Here is a 12,570-nt window from a genome sequence, read left to right as displayed (position 1 = left end):
CTACTGCTGAGTGTCAGGATATCCAGTGTTTCACATAGATGCCCTTTCAGCATCATATTTATCCCCACAGCAATAGTTATGAGGGAGACACATACAGCCTGACCTATAAAAAGCCCTCAATAAATGGAAAAATTATGCACATTCCTCTCAAGTCTTCCCCAGGTACCAAATCCCTTGTTTTTCTACAAAACACAAAATGTGTCAAATTATTTTAATTATTTAATTAATATCTACCAATCCTGTATTTGAAGTACAGATAAGAAGAAGGATCAACCCCCCTCCCCCAAATCTCAGCCTATTTCTCTCCTGGCTGCTGACTTGGACTTGCATAGATAAGTTGGGTAGCTCACATCTTAATGGGAAAGTCATTCTTTAACACGAGTAGGTCATAATACTGAGATAAAGAAGTAAATTCCAGCTGTGATGACAGTACAGAGGACCTTCTTCAACCTCCTTATCCTGATGAACCCCTTGGGCAGAAGGTGACACGTTGCAGCTTTGGGGGACCCCTAGACCGGGGTGGGAAGAGGTGAGTTTGCTGAGAGCCACAGCCTGTAAGATCTTTATGAATAATCAGGGAGAGACCGGAATCCACCACCCAGTGGGCACATCTTCAATCAGGACAGGCTGTGACAGTCTTGCTTTCTTTTCCCCGGGAGAACGATTTCAATGAGTGCAAAGTTTTAATGACCGCCCTTCACCCTCCCTGCCTCAGCCATCCGCACACCTAACACGCTTCCTTGCTCTAAGGCTGCATGAGCCTTGCTGGTGCATGAGCCTGCCATGTCTGGAGACCATGTGGAACAGGGCATGCCTGTGGTTGTCCATACGGAAGGCAAGGATGACGGCTTCACCCGAGAAGCAGTACAGGCAGCCATCAACCCCATGTTGGACCAGGTCAACACCTGCCTGGACCAGCTGGAGGAGAGGAATGACCACCTCCCTGGCCGCCTCCAGGAGTGCTTGAATCTAACTGGTATACACATGTTGAGTTCCAGCAGCCACTCAAGGAGGCCCCAAGTGATTGGCAGCCCCTAGTGGAGCCCTCCAAGGGTGCCGGGGCCAGGCCCCAACCCTGCCTGCCTGAGCCAGGCTCTAGCCTGAGTCCTTGCCACCTGGCTTAGGACTGGCCTCCAGATGTCCTGGGGTACCTGCCTGCCTGGGCCATCCTTCTGGTACTTCCTTTGGCAGGCCTGGCATCACCCCCACCTCCAGGCATCCCTACCTAGGGTCAGGTGTGGGCCTGTGACCCACCCAACATGCCTGCCTGCCCAAGTCCTGGATGCTTCCCCCTCTGCCTAGGTTCATTAGACGGATTGAGAGTTATCTTAACATTCTCCAGAATTAGTATTCCTGCACCATGTTGCCAATTAAATGGCTATTTCATAAAATGTTGTCTGCAAGCTGCTGTACAAAGGATTGGTAAATTTACCTATTAGAAATTTTACACAATATGTGCAGAATTTTGTTTTTTTCAAGCACAAAATAATTCTGCCATTCAGGTACCTTTTTGATTCTGTCCATTCATACTCTGGTAAGGAGTGTTACATAGTTAAAAATCCCTAATACTCAAGGGACTGGATTCTAATACAAAATGGGCCAGGAGCTAATTGTGTGCTTCCAGATTTTTGTTCCCATAACTTCTGATGTTCTCCAGAACCATGCTGGGCCACTTCTCGTATCCTCACCCTTAACAGAAGCAGGAGATACCCCCACCACCCCCACAATATCCAGGCATGTATCTGTCATCCTCATGAAGTGGCCAGAAGGATCACATCACCTAGGAAGATGTCAGATTACCTACCGTTCTTCTCACCTTAACAAGGGGAGAACTTCAATTCTGACCTGGATAACTCTCACCCTGCCACCCCACCCCCTGTCATCAATGCCCCAGATTACTGAGCCCAGTGTCCCACTCGGTACCTGATGTGATGCATATGCAGAGCCACATCTTCATTGATCGTGATTGGAGTCATCACAAATAATAACATCTACAAGTGGGAGCTTTTCCATCATACACATTTTATTGAAAAACAAAATTTTACAAATTCAAAATATTCTACACAATCTTCTGTTCCCCTCTGACAGAGTGGAACAGTACATCTTCCACTTGCCAAGACTGGTGAGATCAGCATAACAACTGAAGCCATCTGTAAACAAGGCCTCTGGTTATAGTCCCTACTGCAAATGACCACAGAGAACTTGCCATAAGGGCACAGATATTGGTAAAATATAAGCGAGCTGGAGGGTGAACAGTGGCTCCTACTTATTCCTTTTCCTTGAGGTACCTTTGGCACAAGTTCCACTGAAGGAAGTTCCCTGTGGCCTGAGTTTGGCCAGGGTGCGGCAATCACAATTTGTTGGGGACAGACACCTGGGGAGACATGGTGTCTCATGTTAGGATATTGGAGGGCAAATACAAAGTGACACAAGAAAAAATGTTTAATTATCCCCATTGAAAAATGAGAGCAGGCTTTCAACCCTCCCTTTGCTTTAGAAGTTTTACTTTGGAAAACTTGTCAGTTCTTTCTCTGCCTCTTTGCAGTATGTGGAAATCATTTTAAAAAGCTCACTAAACCTCTTGCCAATTTGACAACCCGGGAATGCTCCTTTAAGGACCTGGAAGCAAAAATTCTTGCAAAAGGGGAGAACTAGGTAAAGAGGGAACAACTTAAGCAGTTGAAATCAGAAACTGCTAGACCTTCTGGACAATCGGAGGAAGAAATGACCATCAAAGCAGTGCACCAGAGTCAATAAAGCTGCAGGAGAAGATCATGAAAAGGTAAGGACAGGCAGCATCTCAGGAAGATTATAGCTTCCTCAGAAGCAAAAGGTGTTCCTTCTCAGAACTCCCTCAGGTTATGTTATTGTGCAACAGTATAGAACATTCTAAACAACATTAAATGGTGCACAAAAAGAGCAGCGGTAGCAAAATCATCTCCTGGCAGAGAGGCCCACAATTCACGGGGAAAATGAAATGTGAGGACCTGATCCCAGTATCAATGCCTCACCTTGAATAGAGGCCTGCTGGAGTCCAGCCCCAGTGGATCCAGGGAATTCGAAGCGGGGACGGCGTCGCTGAGGATCAGGAAACAACTGCTTAATTAAACGTTAATCAAGGATATAAAGAGTAATAGAATAAGGATAGCTCAGTGAGGAAATTCAGTGGAGAAAAGAGGCCAAAATAAGGATAGCTCAGTGAGGAAATTCAGTGGAGAAAAGAGGCTGAATAATTCAGCCAGAAGGTGAGAGAAAGAACGACATGGGGAGACCAAGTTTCGGTGAACAAGGCCCGCACTTTATTTTCCAAAGTAGTTTTTATACCTTAAGTTGTGCATAGAGGATAATGGGGGAAGGGGTAGAGTCATGCAGTAAGCCAGGCTTTCTTCCTGCAAACTTATCATATGCAAAAGTTTAGGTGATTTGCATCATCTTCTGGCCCGGAGGCCTGTTAACATTTTAAGAAACTTATTTTTCTCTAAAGGTGATTATTCTAAAGTCAGGCGCCAGCCTCCAAAAGCATTAGATAAAGTTGCATTCCTATAGGGCAAAGATGTAGTGGGCTGTAACAATAAAAAGAATTAACTCAAGGATCCAACGTTACAAACATTAAAGCTACTGCTTACACCAATTATATTAATCAATACACTGCCAGGGACACAGCAGGTAAGGGATATGGAAACTTAGCAGCAAACATTGGCCCAATAAGTGAAAAACCCTTCACCAATACAATTTCTAATCAATCTTTTAACTACTCAAAGGAATCTGTGTTTAGACAATTTAGAACATCTCCTGCCTCTCACAGTTGGGAGGCTCTGAACAATCACATGTGGCCGGAAAAACCTATTCAGGCAGGCTAGAGGATTTCCAAAGGAGTTTGTAGGTTGAAACACTGTCACACCCAGGAATTATTAACTGAAGCTGTAAGCTAACTCTTTTTTCAGAGAGAGGTAGTGGGGGACAGCCCCCCATAAAGTCAGAGGTGTAGGTGAAAGCACAAGCAGAAAGTAGGCAGACTCTGGTTTGGGGGGGGGGGGGTAGATGCTCGAGAATTTCCAGGGGAACTCCTGAGGCTCAATCCCGCCTCTGCGTATGCCGAGCCTCCTTCCTCATGACCTTTGCCACGGGCGGAGTTCCTCACGCTGGCTCCCGGCAGTGATAGAATTCCAGTTGAGCTATTCCAGATCCTGAAAGATGATGCTGTGGAAAGCGCTGCACTCAATATGCAATATGCAATATGCACTCAATATGCAATATGCCGGCTCCCGGCAGAGGCCCACATTCATTCACTTCACACGTATCCATGCGCTTTACTATCTTCTATACCACAGCTATGACCACCGTATGGCAGTGTGAGGGAACAGTGCCAGGAGACAGGAGAAAGAGCCCTGCACCCACAATGTCCACCACAATTTTCACACCAAAACCCTTGTTCTCCCCACTGTCAGTCTTTCCTTAAACTGTCAGAGCCTCCTGCTCATAGCCCTATAGGCCCAAATTTACCTAATCAAGAGAAAGCAAAAGCCTGAAATGGGGAAACCGTTGAACCCTTTCCCTCCCCAAACTGAACTCCCCTTTCCTCTCCCCAACTCCAGTAGCACAACACCACAAACAATGCATAACCACCCCTCCACTGTTGTACCAACAACACCTTCTTCCTTGAGGGTGCAGAGAAGGTCCCCTTGAGGCAATGTCACCCCCACCAACAGGAAGACCCAAATGGAAAAGGAACCACCACCAAGAAGAAAGGCTTTTCAGCACATACACAGGGGGAGAGACAGTTACAGACTGGGGGTGTAGCCCTCTCCAGCAAGAGAAAAACAAGGTCTTCATTCTCCAGCTGGGATGCCTTACTTTGGAGGTTCCAGGACATCCAGGCTCACTGGCACATGCCCTGAAGGAAACAAATTGCCCTGGGTTCAAGCACAGTTCATTGACAAGACCCATCGGACCTCTTTCTTCCAACCAAATGCAGAGTGTGCTCAGCGGAAGAGTGCAGAAAGCGAACGTGGAAAGTTCCAAGCACATTCTCACACACAGAGCTGAGACACCTCAGGATACACAATATGCCCTTGCTCTGAACCATGACACAATTCTGACAACAGGCTACTGTCAACTTCTGCCCCAGACCCTACATTTCCTATGCCCTTGGTGGCACAGAAGTCCACTTCAGGTCAGATCCACCTTAGGCCTGAAACCCCACACTTACTATGCCCTTTGTACAACAGAAGTCTGACTCAGGTCACATCTAACTTACCACCCAGTCCCAACAATTCCCATGATCCTTACTGTGGAGAAGTCTAACTTAGGCCGGAGCCAACTAAAGCTCCAAACCTCACATTTCCAATGCCCTTTGCCATAGAAGTCTGACTCGGGCCAGAGCCACCTTATGCCTGGAACCCACATTTCCTATGCCCTTTGAGGCACCGAAGTCTTATTCAGGCCAGAGCTAACTTACCACCTGGACCACCCGGACCCATGTCTGTTGGGGCAGAGAAGTCTGACTCAGATCAGAGCCATTTTACACTCAGGACCCAACATTTCCCAGGCCCTTTTATAACACCAAGGTCTGCCTCAGGATAGAGCCAACTTACACCCAAGTCCCAATATTTCCCATGCCCCTTTGTGACACAGACGTCTGACCAGTAGGTCAGTGCCAACCTACTACCCAGATCCAACTTTACCCACGCCCCATGGGACTCAGAATCCTGACAAGAGGCTACAGACTATGGCCAGGAGCCACCATTCACCATGGCTACATGCTGCCAGTGCCAATATGGCTGTCTTTTAGGACATTCACAAGGCACCTGTGACGTGTGAGCTTTGAAGAAAGTACTGTCTGGCTGGTATACCAGTAGAACATACCAAGAATAGTTGCTCTCTTTCAGTTGTCTCTTTACAGTGCACAGGGAAATCTCAACATGAGAGCTGAGCGTCTACTCAACCAAGTGTAGTCAACATCAGTGGGCACCTCCCAGGAGACTCCTTCAGATTACCCTTCTAGGCTACAGTATAAGGGGGCAATGGTCACCTTTCCGGAACTGCTTTTCACAGCCTATGGCAGTGCACACACTGAAGCAGGAACACAATAACTTCTCTAACAGTGACATCCACAAGTCTGAGGAATGCTGTAAAGTTGGGTAAAGCCCCCGTTATAAAAGTCTCACCTGTGCCAGAATGTAATCTATTCTCATGTTTCACATAATCATCTGCATTGCTATCATCAGTCCCCATGCTCTGCTGATCCCAGGCGGTTCCAGGGATGTGGAAGGGGAAGAAAACCCTTCTTTGAATACAAGAAGTTTCTCATATCTCTCACACCAGAGTCCCCTGTCCTTAATCATTATGAGCAGCTGCATCCAGTGCTGCTCCTTCTTACGCTCTGCCCACCTGCAACTAGCAGGCCTCTGAAAGAGGGGCCATGGTCTATATGACATGCCATCTTTCTTGATCAGAGGGGCTCCTGCCCTGGGGTGACCCTGTAACCTCTAAAAGCCTCTCTGTAAAAGAACAATCAAACTGGCTGGCCAATCAGCCAAGAAATCCATTTAGTTCAGTATGTATTCTCCCAAATCTTGGGAGCATTTTCCATATCAGTCATTTCCACTATGGTTATAGACACAGTGTGCCACCCCCAGATAGCCATATTGACTTGAAATGAAGAGGAGATGGAGGTGAGGGTAACCACCAAATTTTTTTTTTTTTAAGCAAGAAAAATGTTACTTAAGAAGGCTTCACACAGCTTAGTAATTAACATCAGAAGATTGGTCCAGCTAAACCCAGCGATGATGCCCCTTTATGCCATTGGTGTGGAGGTCATCTGTAACCATGACAATATAAGGATCCATTCTGTACCACGAATGGCCCCTGAAAAACAGAGAATTATCTATTTCTTATAAGTAGTACTCAAATCACAGGATTTGAGAAGATGAGGTAATAAACTGCCTTGTCACTTAGCCTCCAGAAGCATGTATTTGATGAATGTTTTCTCTCAGATGGGAATGGTAATGAACTTCAAGGTCTTTTTTGTTTTGTTTTGTTTTTTAAACTTTACAATATTGTATTGGTTCTGCCATATATCAAAATGAATCCACCACAGGTATACATGTGTTCCCCATCCTGAATCCTCCTCCCTCCTCCCTCCCCATCCCTCTGGGTCGTCCCAGTGCACCAGCCCCAAGCATCCTGTATCCTGCATCGAAGCTGGACTGGCGACTCATTTCATATATGATATTATGCCATTCTCCCAAATCATCCCACCCTCTCCCTCTCCAACAGAGTCCAAAAGACTGTTCTATACATCAGTGTCTCTTTTGCTGTCTCGTACACCGGGTTATTGTTACCATCTTTCTAAATTCCATATATATGTGTTAGTATACTGTATTGGTGTTTTTCTTTCTGGCTTACTTCACTCTGTATAATAGGCTCCAGTTTCATCCACCTCATTAGAACTGACTCAAATGTATTCTTTTTAATGGCTGAGTAATACTCCATTGTGTATATGTGCCATAGCTTTCTTATCCATTCATCTGCTGATGGGCATCTAGGTTGCTTCCATGTCCTGGCTATTATAAACAGTGCTGCGATGAACATTGGGGTACACGTGTCTCTTTCCCTCCTGGTTTCCTCAGTGTGTATGCCCAGCAGTGGGATTGCTGGATCATAAGGCAGTTCTATTTCCAGTTTTTTAAGGAATCTCCACACTGTTCTCCATAGTGGCTGTACTAGTTTGCATTCCCCCCAACAGTGTAAGAGTGTTCCCTTTTCTCCACATCCTCTCCAGCATTTATTACTTGTAGACTTTTGGATCGCAGCCATTCTGACTGGCGTGAAATGGTACCTCATAGTGGTTTTGATTTGCATTTCACTGATAATGAGTGATGTTGAGCATCTTTTCATGCGTTTGTTAGCCATCTGTATGTCTTCTTTGGAGAAATGTCTATTTAGTTCTTTGGCCCATTTTTTGATTGGGTCATTTATTTTTCTGAAATTGAGCTGTAGGAGTTGCTTGTATATTTTTGAGATTAGTTGTTTGTCAGTTGCTTCATTTGCTATTATTTTCTCCCATTCTGAAGGCTGTCTTTTCACCTTACTTATAGTTTCTTTTGTTGTGCAGAAGCTTTTGAAATGAGTTTCAAGAAAAGATCTGAGAATAGTTCTTGCTTCTATTAAGCTTCATATCAGTGGTTTTCATAGTAGCATCATCACCAGAAAAACCACCATCACGGCCACCACCATCACCATCACTTCCAGTAGGCTAACATGCCTCTCAAAATGACTGCTGCTATCCTGATGAAACTACTCTCTGTGTATAAGAGGACAGTATAAAAAAGAAAGACACCCCATTACAAAGATCTTGCCGTTAAGTGCCCAGTATTTCCCATTTCTCTGTCACGCACATAAATCAGGGGCAAGCATGAGCTTGATATAGATAATTTAGTTTGAAGACCTTGTAGTACATTACCATTGCCATCAGAGAGAAAACATTCATTGAATACGTACCTAAGGAGGATAAATGGCAAGGCAGGCCTAGAGATCAACACCTGGAATAGCACAGAGGAGCCAGGTCACATCTGACCTACTGAGTAGTGTCCCCTTATCTCCCTCAAGAGTTCCAGCTCTTGAGACTGCTGCCAATTGGCAAAACACCCTTTTGGAATACTCTGCCTTGTGATTGCTTCCGAAAAATGCCAATAATCAGCAGCAGGACCCATGAAACAATTCACTGAGGTCTTCCCCACAGCCCCCTCCAATGAAGAGACTCAGGATGACTGTGATGTGATGGACAGCCAGCACACACGTGTGTGGAAATGAGAGGAGGGGTCACCATTATTGTTAAGTTTCACAACTGTTCTGACTAGCAAATGAGCCAGGCTTGATCACCATCATGTCTCTTGGTCAAGGATCACAGGTTAGGAGAAAGCTTTCTCTCAATATTATAAGCTTCAGTTCATCACTGAATGAGGAATTCACAATGACACCCATCATCAAAGGATTTAAAGTAATTTAACCTATTACAGGTATAAACCAAAAGAGTATGAATGTCAGTGTGCTGGGAAAAGGCTACATACTTTAGTTTCCCATCAAAAAAGATACGTGCAATTTGAACTTGGGTGGGTGAAATTCAGGTTCTGTTATGCCAGCTTCTGACTGAAACTTGCATCGCTAACAAAGCAGAGGAACCAGTTATTTATTGAGACTAAAGGTTAGAAGTCTCTTTGAGAACACTTCAAACAGTGCATATTTCTATTGAACATTTTCTCCTCCCCTTTCAAATGAGCAAACGACTTCACCTGAATGTTGACAAATTAATCACCACACAGAGAAGAAGTAACTTTATACAGAAAGAGAAAGAGAAAGAGTAGAGACCTTTCTGGCACTGCCCAGGTAACAGTCACCTTCTGGCCTCCACAAAGTTCACACTCGGGAAAGTCCTCACAGGTGCAGATGAGAAGCTACGTCAGCCTCCATGTGAGGTGTCCTAGTTGAGCAGAGCAGAATATCACTCCCAGAAAGGAAAAACCTGGAGTCCTGGGCTGCCTCTTGCTTCACAGCAGGACTAAAGACATGTGGTTTCCAATGATGTGCTTGAGTAACTCCTGAGTTAACTTGCTGGCCCTGAGAAAGGAAAGTGAAGTGAAGTTGCTCAGTCCTGTCCAACTCTTTGCAACCCCATGGACTGTAGCCTACCAGGCTCCTCCATTCATGGGATTCTCCAGGCAACAGTACTGGAGTGGGTTGCCATTTCCTTCCCCAAAGAAGGAAAGGAAAACAACCACATAAATGAAATGATCCCAAAGTCTAAAGAGCTGGGACAGGAAGAGGAAAAAGTGATAAGAAAAGGAGTTGAACCAGATACCATAACTTTCTGGGGTACTACATTCCTTGAGCACCACCTGTGCCCTAAGTCCTTAACAAAGGTTATCATATCACACTTGATTCTCACAACATCCATGGCAGCATGCTAGAAATCCCATTGAGCAAAGGAGGAGAGTGAAGCTCAAAGATGGTAATAAGAGAGAGCTGAGAGACTTTCAGATACTGGAGGCTATTTTTGGGTGAAACACTAGATACGGTCTCAGCAATGTCTGCAAGCAAACACACGGCCACGTATTACTGGAAAGGTGAAAATTTGAAGGAGTATTGACTCTTGTCTTGACAATTACTTCCACCATATTCCTAGGATCCTTATCGCGTGTGGAAGTGGTCTGGCAAAACGCCATTCCCTACCACCCACTTGGTCCACAGGTCCCATTTTACCCTTTTCCATAGACAGAAATGTTTTCAATTACCTTCAGATCCATGCTGTCATACCAGGAAAAAAAGGCATCCAAGCAGTGCAAATTCCACATTCATGAGGTCTGTTTTCAACAGGCCAATCCAGTCCATCTCACTGCTGCCAGCTACTGCAAGAGTTTCCAATGAGAATAAAAAGACAGATTGGCCTTCTGATGCTAAACTGTCAAAATCAGGTTATTTTGAAAACTGACATTCTAAAAATCAATGTTTCTGCAGCAGAGGCACCCACAATGAACAGAGGAACATGATTAAGATCTGGCAAAAGATACCACAGTCTTGTTGTAGGAACTGATTCCATTAACAGTTTCTACCACAAAATTAGCAAGCAAATTAGCAAGCAGTGTCCAGTGAGAGACCTTGACATTGTTCTCTTAGAGACCCAGGAAAGACATTTGGATACCATCTTCAATTATGTTACAGGTGACAGGGAAGGGGTCCAACCCTCTGCTCAGCACATGTGGTCACATATAACGTAAGTTTGCTCTTACTTGTCTAGTTGCTTTCAGATCCACTCTTCACTTGACAGTCCCCTAGGCTGACCAGTACTGGAATTTTCCATCACAGGTCCTGAAGCAGATCTGCAAGAAGATTGCCTGCACATAGACAGACTTGCACAACTGTAGGAAATTTAAGTAACTTGGAAACACATGTAAGTGGTGTCTGGGGCAAGCATCTGTTTCCCTTATGTAGAGAAGTTTCTGAAAACTTTGAGCCCAGATACTCAATCATGCTACCAGTAACATAAGACAGAGACTGATGTTCAGACATATGGTTGCCCCTTCAAAATGAACCAATAGATCACCCTGCATTAACCAAACACCACACAGAAATTTTGAAACATTACAGTGAAAGGCAATGACACTTATTTGGAGAAGGACAGTCTCAGAGAACACCTGTTTTTTTTTTTGAGAGCTTGGGCTAGTGGACAGCTTGAAGCCAGTTGCTGGTGTTAAACAAGAGTGAAAAAAAAAAAAAAAACAATCGGAACAATTTTTTCCTTATTCATGCAAAGAAGACAATGAAAAACTTTTACAGAAGTCTTATGAAAGAGGATGCACATTTAACTGAGTTAAATGATACCAAATGCATACGTTTTCTGCAAAATAAAACCCCAAACTCTTGTTAATGGTGGACATAGTCAGATGAAATGCATTCAGTGCCATAAACACATCAAAGACAAAGTCACATGATTAAGTTATGCATTTAAAAATCAAGACTATCCCCCAATGTTTACCCTTAATAAAGTTTGTCAAGAGGGAACAATACCAGAATATTAAGGAAATAACTCTTTCAAACAAGAAATTGTAATACAAAATAAAGCATAATCATAGGTGAACTTCACTTTTTGCAAATTGAAGTTTGTAGAAAACCATTTAAAGAAAATTCTGGGGAGTGCCAGGATCAAACTTAATTGAATACAGTGGGATGAACATGTAAACTTCAATGCTAACAGCATCCAGTCTTGGCTGACAAGAGCAGCTAATGCACATCCACAATGACTGTGCAAACTCAAGTACCCAGCCAGTCCATTCAATTCAGAATACGCCCACTGAAAATACTTTTATTGTAAGAGTAGTTATGAAACACGACCAAGATCACAAGCAAATTCAAACGATTGCAATGCCCTATAAAGGCCCACACCATTATACTGTAAACGAAACAAAAAGGAAAACACTTGGTGCTTGATTCTCTTCTGGGTTTTAAAGAAAGCAACAAGCCAAGGGACTTCTGTTTTCTTATTTGTAACCAGCAAACATCACCAAATATTTTAAGGACCATTTTTGCTTGAATACAATGATCTTAAACTCAGATAAAATGCAAAACAGCCTTCCAAGGTGACTGAATACCAGGTCTGGGGCCAGTGAACAAGCCCCAAGCCAATCAAGCCATCTGTGTGCTCATTTTCATGTGAAAATTCTCGGGATTTGTGTTCTGTTTTAAGGCAACACATGAAGAAGACCATTCTGAAAGTTAACCAACAAATGATATTAAACTTAAACCCATGTTGTTAAATAAAACACAAAATACCAAGACAGCCAAGGGCCGTCAGCTGTCATAACAGTGCACATGCTCCCTCAGAGCCTTACTTTCTCCTTTCGTGTGGAAAATAATACACTCAGTGGTTAAGAAACATCACAAAAATGTCCAAGATCAGCATTTGAACCAATCCCAGGCAATGCTATGTCTTTCAATGTGTATGTCTCTGTGTGTTGCTGTTTGTGTGTGTCTCTCAGTGTGTGGGTTTACAGTGTGTGTGTCTCTCTCGAGTGT

General features: G+C 44.1%; 1 pseudogene; it reads left to right on the top strand.

Moving 5' to 3' along the window:
* Positions 1–783: 783 nt before the first annotated feature.
* Positions 784–1,124, top strand: LOC102264546 (bublin coiled-coil protein pseudogene; annotated as a pseudogene).
* The last annotated feature ends 11,446 nt before the right edge of the window (positions 1,125–12,570 follow it).

The sequence above is a fragment of the Bos mutus genome, unplaced genomic scaffold (assembly GCF_027580195.1).
Source record: "Bos mutus isolate GX-2022 unplaced genomic scaffold, NWIPB_WYAK_1.1 CTG212, whole genome shotgun sequence".
NCBI classification, from domain to species: Eukaryota; Metazoa; Chordata; class Mammalia; order Artiodactyla; family Bovidae; genus Bos; species Bos mutus.
The sequence above is the reverse complement of the archived record's forward strand: the minus strand, read 5'-3'. Positions and strand labels throughout refer to the sequence as shown.